Source organism: Phoca vitulina, unplaced genomic scaffold, assembly GCF_004348235.1.
Source record: "Phoca vitulina isolate PV1807 unplaced genomic scaffold, GSC_HSeal_1.0 scaffold13, whole genome shotgun sequence".
Taxonomy (NCBI): domain Eukaryota; kingdom Metazoa; phylum Chordata; class Mammalia; order Carnivora; family Phocidae; genus Phoca; species Phoca vitulina.
Genome location: NW_022589716.1, coordinates 23,953,358 through 23,960,838, shown reverse-complemented (window position 1 = coordinate 23,960,838; position 7,481 = coordinate 23,953,358). Strand labels below are relative to the sequence as shown.

Genomic DNA, 7,481 nt, shown 5'->3' with positions numbered 1-7,481 from the left:
CCATTACCTTGATCCCCAAACCAGACTAATACCGTATCAGAAAGGAGAATTACAGACCAATATCCTTGATGAACATGGATGCAAAAATTCTCACCAAAATCCTAGCCAATAGCATCCAACAGTACATTAAAAGGATTATTCACCACAACCAAGTGGGATTTATCCCTGGGCTGCAAGGCTGGTTCAACATCCACAAATCAATCAACGTGATACAATACATTAACAAAGGAAGAACAAGAACCATATGATCCTCTCAATAGTTGCAGAAAAAGCATTTGACAAAGTACAGCATCTTTTCTTGATCAAAACTCTTCAGAGTATAGGGATAGAGGGTACATACCTCAATATCATAAAAGCCATCTATGAAAAACCCACAGCGAATATCATTCTCAATGGGGAAAAACTGAGAGCTTTCCCCCTAAGGTCAGGAACACGGCAGGGATGTCCACTATCACCACTGCTATTCAACATAGTATTAGAAGTCCTAGCCACAGCAATCAGACAACAAAAAGAAATAAAAGGCATACGAATCGGCAAAGAAGAAGTCAAACTCTCACTCTTTGCAGATGAGATGATACTTTATGTGGAAAACACAAAAGACTCCACCCCAAAACTGCTAGAACTCATACAGGAATTCAGTCAAGTGGCAGGATATAAAATCAATGCACAGAAATCAGTGGCATTCCTATACACCAACAACAAGACAGAAGAAAGAGAAATTAAGAAGTCGATCCCATTTACAGTTGCACCCAAAACCATAAGATACATAGGAATAAAACTAAGCAAAGAGGCAAAGGATCTGTACTCAGAAAACTATAAAATACCCATGAAAGCAATGGAGGAAGACACAAAGAATTGGAAAAAACGTTCCATTCTCATGGATTGGAAGAACAAATATTGTGAAGATGTCAATGTTACCTAGAGCAATCTACACATTCAATGCAATCCCCATCAAAATACCATCCACTTTTTTCAAAGAACTGGAATAAATAATCCTAAAATTTGTATGGAACCAGAAAAGACCCCGAATAGCCAGAGGAATGTTGAAAAAGAAAAGCAAAGCTGGTGGCATCACAATTCCAGACTTCCAGCTCTATTACAAAGCTGTCATCATCAAGACAGTATGGTACTGGCACAAAAACAGACACATAGATCAATGGAACAGAATAGAGAGCCCAGAAATGGACCCTCAACTCTATGGTCAACTCATCTTTGACAAAGCAGGAAAGAATGTCCAATGGCAAAAAGACAGTCTCTTCAACAAATGGACAAATGGTGTTGGGAAAATTGGACAGCCACATGCAGAAGAATGAAACTGGACCATTTCCTTACACCACACACACAAATAGACTCCAAATGGTTGAAAGACCTCAATGTGAGACAGGAGTCCATCAAAATCCTAAAGGAGAACACAGGCAGCAACCTCTTTGACCTCAGCCGCAGCAACTTCTTCCTAGAAACATCACCAAGGGCAAGGGAAGGAAGGGCAAAAATGAACTATTGGGACTTCATCAAGATAAAAAGCTTTTGCACAGCAAAAGAAACAGTCAACAAAACCAAAAGACAACGGACAGAATGGGAGAAGATATTTGCAAATGACATATCAGATAAAGGGCTAGTATCCAAAATCTATGAAGAACTCATCAAACTCAACACCCAAAGAACAAATGACCCAATCAGAAAATGGGCAGAAGACATGAACAGACATTTTTCCGAAGAAGACATCCAAATGGCCAACAGACACATGAAAAAGTGCTCAACATCGCTCGGCATCAGGGAAATCCAAATCAAAACCTCAATGAGATATCACCTCACACCCGTCAGAATGGCTAAAATTAACAAGTCAGGAAATGACAGATGTTGGCGGGGCTGCGGAGAAAGGGGAACCCTCCTACACTGTTGGTGGGAATGCAAGCTGGTACAGCCACTCTGGAAAACTGTATGGAGGTTCTTCAAAAAGTTGAAAATAGAGCTACCATACGACCCAGCAATTGCACTGCTGGGTATTTACCCCAAAGATACAAATGTAGTGATCCGAAGGGGTACGTGCACCCTGATGTTTCTAGGAGGAATGTCCACAATAGCCAAACTATGGAAAGACCCAAGATGTCCATCGACAGATGAATGGATAAAGAAGATGTAGTATATATATACAGTGGAATATTATGCAATCATCAAAAGGAATAAAATCTTGCCTTTTGCAATGACGTGGATGGAACTGGAGAGTGTTATGCTGAGCAAAATAAGTCAATCAGAGAAAGACATGTATCATATGATCTCACTGATATGAGGAATTCTTAATCTCAGGAAACAAACTGAGGGTTGCTGGAGTGGTGGGGGGTGGGAGGGATGGGGCAGCTGGGTGATAGACATTGGGAGGGTATGTGCTATGGTGAGCGCTATGAATTGTACAAGACTGTTGAATCACAGATCTGTACCTCTGAAACAAATAATACATTATATGTTAAAAAAAAAAGAAGAAGAAGAAGATAGCAGGAGGGGAAGAATGAAGGGGGGGAGATAGGAGGGGGAGATGAACCATGAGAGACGATGGACTCTGAAAACCAAACTGGGGTTTCTAGAAGGGAGGGGTGTGGGAGGATGGGTTAGTCCGGTCATGGGTATTAAAGAGGGCATGTTCTACATGGAGCACTGGGTCTTATATGCAAATAATGAATCATGGAATACTACATCAAAAACTAATGATGTAATGTATGGTGATTAACATAACATAATAAAAAAAAAAGAAAAGAAAAAAGAAGAAATGCAAATTCTGGGGGCCCACCCAACATCTACTGAGCCAGAAACTCTGAATGGGTTTCTGTAATAAAGCCCAGTAATGTCTCTCTTAGCAATCCTTCAATTGCTTCTGATGTTTACTAAAGTTGGATAACCATTGCTGTTTGGACTCCAGAATATTCTGAGGTTCAGAGCCCAGCAATGATGTCTTTATTCTGGATGGTACCTGTCCTTCCCCTAAGCCAACAAATGCTATGGATTTCATGGGTGGGGAACCATAGAGCAAGATTTACTTAAATGAGAGAAGGAACATTAATCCCTTTATATACATCCCGTCCAACAAAAAGACTGTGCCAAATCTATTGGATCTCCATTTTCATAAGGATTTCTTGTTCCCACAAACCATTCTCTTTCAATGCTGCCAGAAAACATAGTTATTCCAAAGTCATCTGCAGCTCTAGACGAATTTGACATTACTGGAATTAGAGAAATAATATATTGCATAGTACAGCTAATCTGGCATTCTGATACCATAAATCTATAAACTGGGCCTCACTGAACTCATAGAACCATGTTAATGAATAATCATGGTGAGGACCTCAGGACTTGGAAGTGCTTCTGAATCATTAAAAATACAAATACATCAATCTACACTGACTCTAAATTTAAGTAATAAGTGTATTCTGTTATCCTCTCCAGATTTGATAGTTCATCTCCATTGGTGTAGTCCAATTCAACATAACTGATGTTTACTGGCAGCTCTCTGAGTCCATATTTTTGACTCAGCAGAAAGCTCCTTGTCCACACACGAATATAAGATGTGGGGATTGGAGGACATGGATATTACTACGAGAAACAGAAAAAAGATAGCTGAAGTCTGAGTTCTCACACTGTGCATGGGACACTAGAGCAAACACACAAGCACTGCATGGTGTTTCATATTTGTAAAAGACACACAGAGATCCTCAAGATCTGTCACCACTGCATGAATTTGTAGCTGTGGTAGTTCATGGCTTCAACATTAACTCCAGCTCCTTTTGATGACACCCTACCTTTGCAAAGCTGGGTTTTCAGCAGCTGCTCTGATAAAAAGCCAGTTCCAGGCAAAACTCACCATGGAACTGGAAATAAGGGTGGCGCTGTTCTACTTGGCACCAAGGTTTCAGAAGTGGTGCGCTACCGAACAGGCACACCCATCTATCAGTAAATAACTATGGTTATTTAAAAATATAATAAATTTTTTTGTTCAGTGTATGTGTATTTTTTCAAACAGCTACTAAGTTGTTAGGACATAAATATGTTATATGTCATACATTGAAATTGTTTGGACCTAACTATTTTATAAAACTCTTGGGTTTTTTTTTTTTTTTTTTTTTTTTTTTTTTTGGCCTAGAGGTACCATTAACCACTTTGTGAGTCTCTGGGCTAAGGGGGTTCTCCTTGTTTAGAATCATACAGAATAAGAATAAGATACTCACCACAGAGGTGGTAGGAACCAAAGGTTGTCCAGCTTACAGACAAGAATGCAGGGTACAGCTATCATGAATCCTTCCCCGGCCCAAAGCTTTTAGCCTAGCAACTTTTTTTCTCTGTCTGATATTATAATGAATTTTTCCACATCAATCTCCCCCATCAGACTGTAGATTCCTGAGATTCATCCTTATTTATTTCCATATTTTCCCACAAAAACATCTATACCACTTCCTGAGATCTTCCCTTGGAATCAAGCAACTTATAGATTCAGATTGAGGACACCATTTCAACCTCCTACTTAGTTATTTGAGGATCCCTCAGATTTCAGCTGGGCTCAGCATTTGTGATGAGACTTCATGCTACTCCCATGTACATGTGGAGCTGATCAGATGTCAAAAGTCAAGTTTCCTTTAAACTTAAATGTTGGGGCCCAATGGCCTGGCTGGCCCCATTTTTCAGAATCCTATATCTGTGTATACTTATTGAATGAATGGATAGGAGAATCAGTGAAGTCTCTCTAAAGGGTTGAAATGTAGTTTAACATTACTGCCATCAGTCTTGCAAGTCTGGAAACCAAAGGTAGCACACAAGGGTGACCAATAAAAACACTGCTTCTCTGAACCCCTGGGAAGTTCTCTTCTGAGAATTACATTCTTTAAAGGGCTTCTCCAAATCATCAGCTCAAAGATTGTGCCTATCTTAAGAGTCATTAAAATATTTTTATCTGTTTGGAAACAAGATTTTCTGATAAATTCACTGAAGAAGAGAGTACCTTACTAATCTCCCTCTATGTTCACCAGGAAGGGAAGAGAGTTTATTTAAGGCATGGTTATACCTAGGTCATCTATTCAAATAAACGCAATTGCCCCAACTCATACAACTGATCATATCTGCTCTAACTTTGCTCCAGGAAAATACTTGGTTATTGGAATAGAGAAGGAAGACTAAGCTAATCAAATGATCCCATGTAATTAAAGTTCATTGATGCATGGGCTAGATTTCTTAGCAGTATATGCTTGTAAATGGATTGTATTCCAATGGTTCATTTGTAAATTAGTTGGGTGGAACATGAAATTCATTTTTCCATTTAAAAAATACTTACGAGAAGTGGTTACATTTCCAGCCTGGCCTTCCAAACTTACCTAGCCAGTAACTTTGCTAGAATAAAGTATATTCACAATGGGTTGATAACACTTTGATGTACATAGCTAAACAAAGTGGAAGAAAGAAAATTGAATAATAATTTCTTTTTTAAAAAATGTCTTTTTTTTTAAAGATTTTATTTATTTATTTGAGAGAGAGAGAATGAGAGAGAGCACATGAGAGGGGTGAGGGTCAGAGGGAGAAGCAGACTCCCTGCAGAGCAGGGAGCCCGATGCGGGACTCGATCCAGGGACTCCAGGATCATGACCTGAGCCGAAGGCAGTCGCTTAACCAACTGAGCCACCCAGGTGCCCAAAAAATGTGTCTTGAAGGCTCATGCTTTGGGGGAAAAAAAGACAGTTTTAAAACAAAAGGGGTGTGTGTGTTCACTTCAGCAGCACATATACCAAAATTGGAATGATACAGAGAAGATTAGCATGGCCCCTGGGCAAGGATGGCACACAAATTCCTAAAACAAAAGGGATGTGATAGATAAAATTTCAGGAAGATTCTAAAGCAGATTTGGGGAGAAATCTGAATCTTTAGGATACTATCCCCAACTCAGAAAACAAACCAGGGATCACCAGGAAAGTTTTGGTGTTCATGGGATTAATTCTCCCCGACCTCATTCTCTAGTCATATCATGACCTCCTCCATGGGCAACAGATATATGTTGATCTACCCTCATGGCATCCCTTCCTTCTTTTGTTGGTGATAGCATCTCAATATACCTTTAGAGCAAATATTCCTACTCTTTTCTCAATTTATGTAGTTTACATAGAACTGACTCCATCTCTGGGGTTAAGAAATGTAACCAGGAATTTAGGCCAGTCTGAGCATTCCAGTTCCCAACTGATTGATTATTCCAGAGATGAACACATGACCTTAGGAGTTCCAGTCAGAAAATGTGCATGACTCTTACCAGGACTATTGGGAAAAAAGACCTTCATTCCCCTAGAGTGTCTAAGCTTTTAAGATGCAAGCCTGGTGCTGCTTATAAAAAATAAAAATAAATAAATAATAAAAATTTTAAAAGTCAAGCCTACTTGGAAATTAAGCCAACACAGGAAGGCAGAGCTAAAGGATGTACAAAGATAAATTCCTGACCACAATTTTTAAACACCCGTGCCTCAAACCTATTTCTTGAATACATGAGCCAGTGATTTTTTTCCTTTGTTTCAGGAATTTTTCAGTTGGCTTTCTGTCACTTTCAAGCAAAAGAGTTGGTTTATTTTACAACAAATGTCAACTAGTAATGTATGTTTTAGACTACTTCTATGGGAATACCAAGGAAGATCCATCCAACCTCTTTCCAGATTCTGACACCAGGTGAATTGGCTTCTAGATAATTCCAAGGGAATTTGAATTACAGGATACAAGTTATTTTGTTATATTTTGTTCATCTATGTATGACTTTCCTTTTCTTGATTTGGGTTAATTCTTACCACTGATCACCCATTGTTAGTGACATTTTATTCCTCCCTTCTCTGCCCCCAGGGAGATTATAGAAATTTAACAAAAAGAGAAAGAGGGAATTATAGAAATGTAACAAAGATAGAAATATTTTTTTATTAGAGAATGGGAGTTCTTATCCTCTGTTTCACTATTAATATGCATGTCTTAGCAAAACCACTTTAGTCTCTTGAGGTCTCTCCTCCCATATTTGTGAATAAGCAACTGTGATTCTGGGACTTCTGAAGTAATTGGAGGTGGAAGGGAAAGGATGGTGGATCAGGGCTAAACAAAGCCATGGGGACAGATAAGAAAGGGATTCCCTGAGATGTGATAAACTGAGGTGAGAGAAGCAGAAGACAGGAAAAGTGGGCATGCCTTGGACATAATCCCAGTCAAAGGAAAGACAGTGGTTGAGAATAGACAGAGTCAAACAATTCCCTGGGGGAGGCCTCTGGCAGTGGCCCCAGACAGGGGCTAATAGATCAGGCTTTGCAGACCCATAAGGAGCTGTCCATTGACTGAAGGCTGTAATCTTCACTTTTCCCGAATGCTCTCAAGAAGTCTATGCTTAATAAATCTGGTCATTTATGTGACTCCTATAGTAAAACCCAGATGAGGAAACACTTAACCTTTTATAAGAAGGAGGTGGGAGGGAAAGAGAGAGATTTTAT

The 7,481-nt window shown here is 39.4% G+C and overlaps 1 non-coding gene across 1 annotated transcript; it reads left to right on the top strand.

The window, feature by feature from the left end:
- The first annotated feature begins 5,737 nt into the window (after positions 1 to 5,737).
- Positions 5,738 to 5,844, top strand: LOC116637259. The gene has a single exon (XR_004300443.1). It is a non-coding gene; the product is annotated as a U6 spliceosomal RNA (small nuclear RNA).
- The last annotated feature ends 1,637 nt before the right edge of the window (positions 5,845 to 7,481 follow it).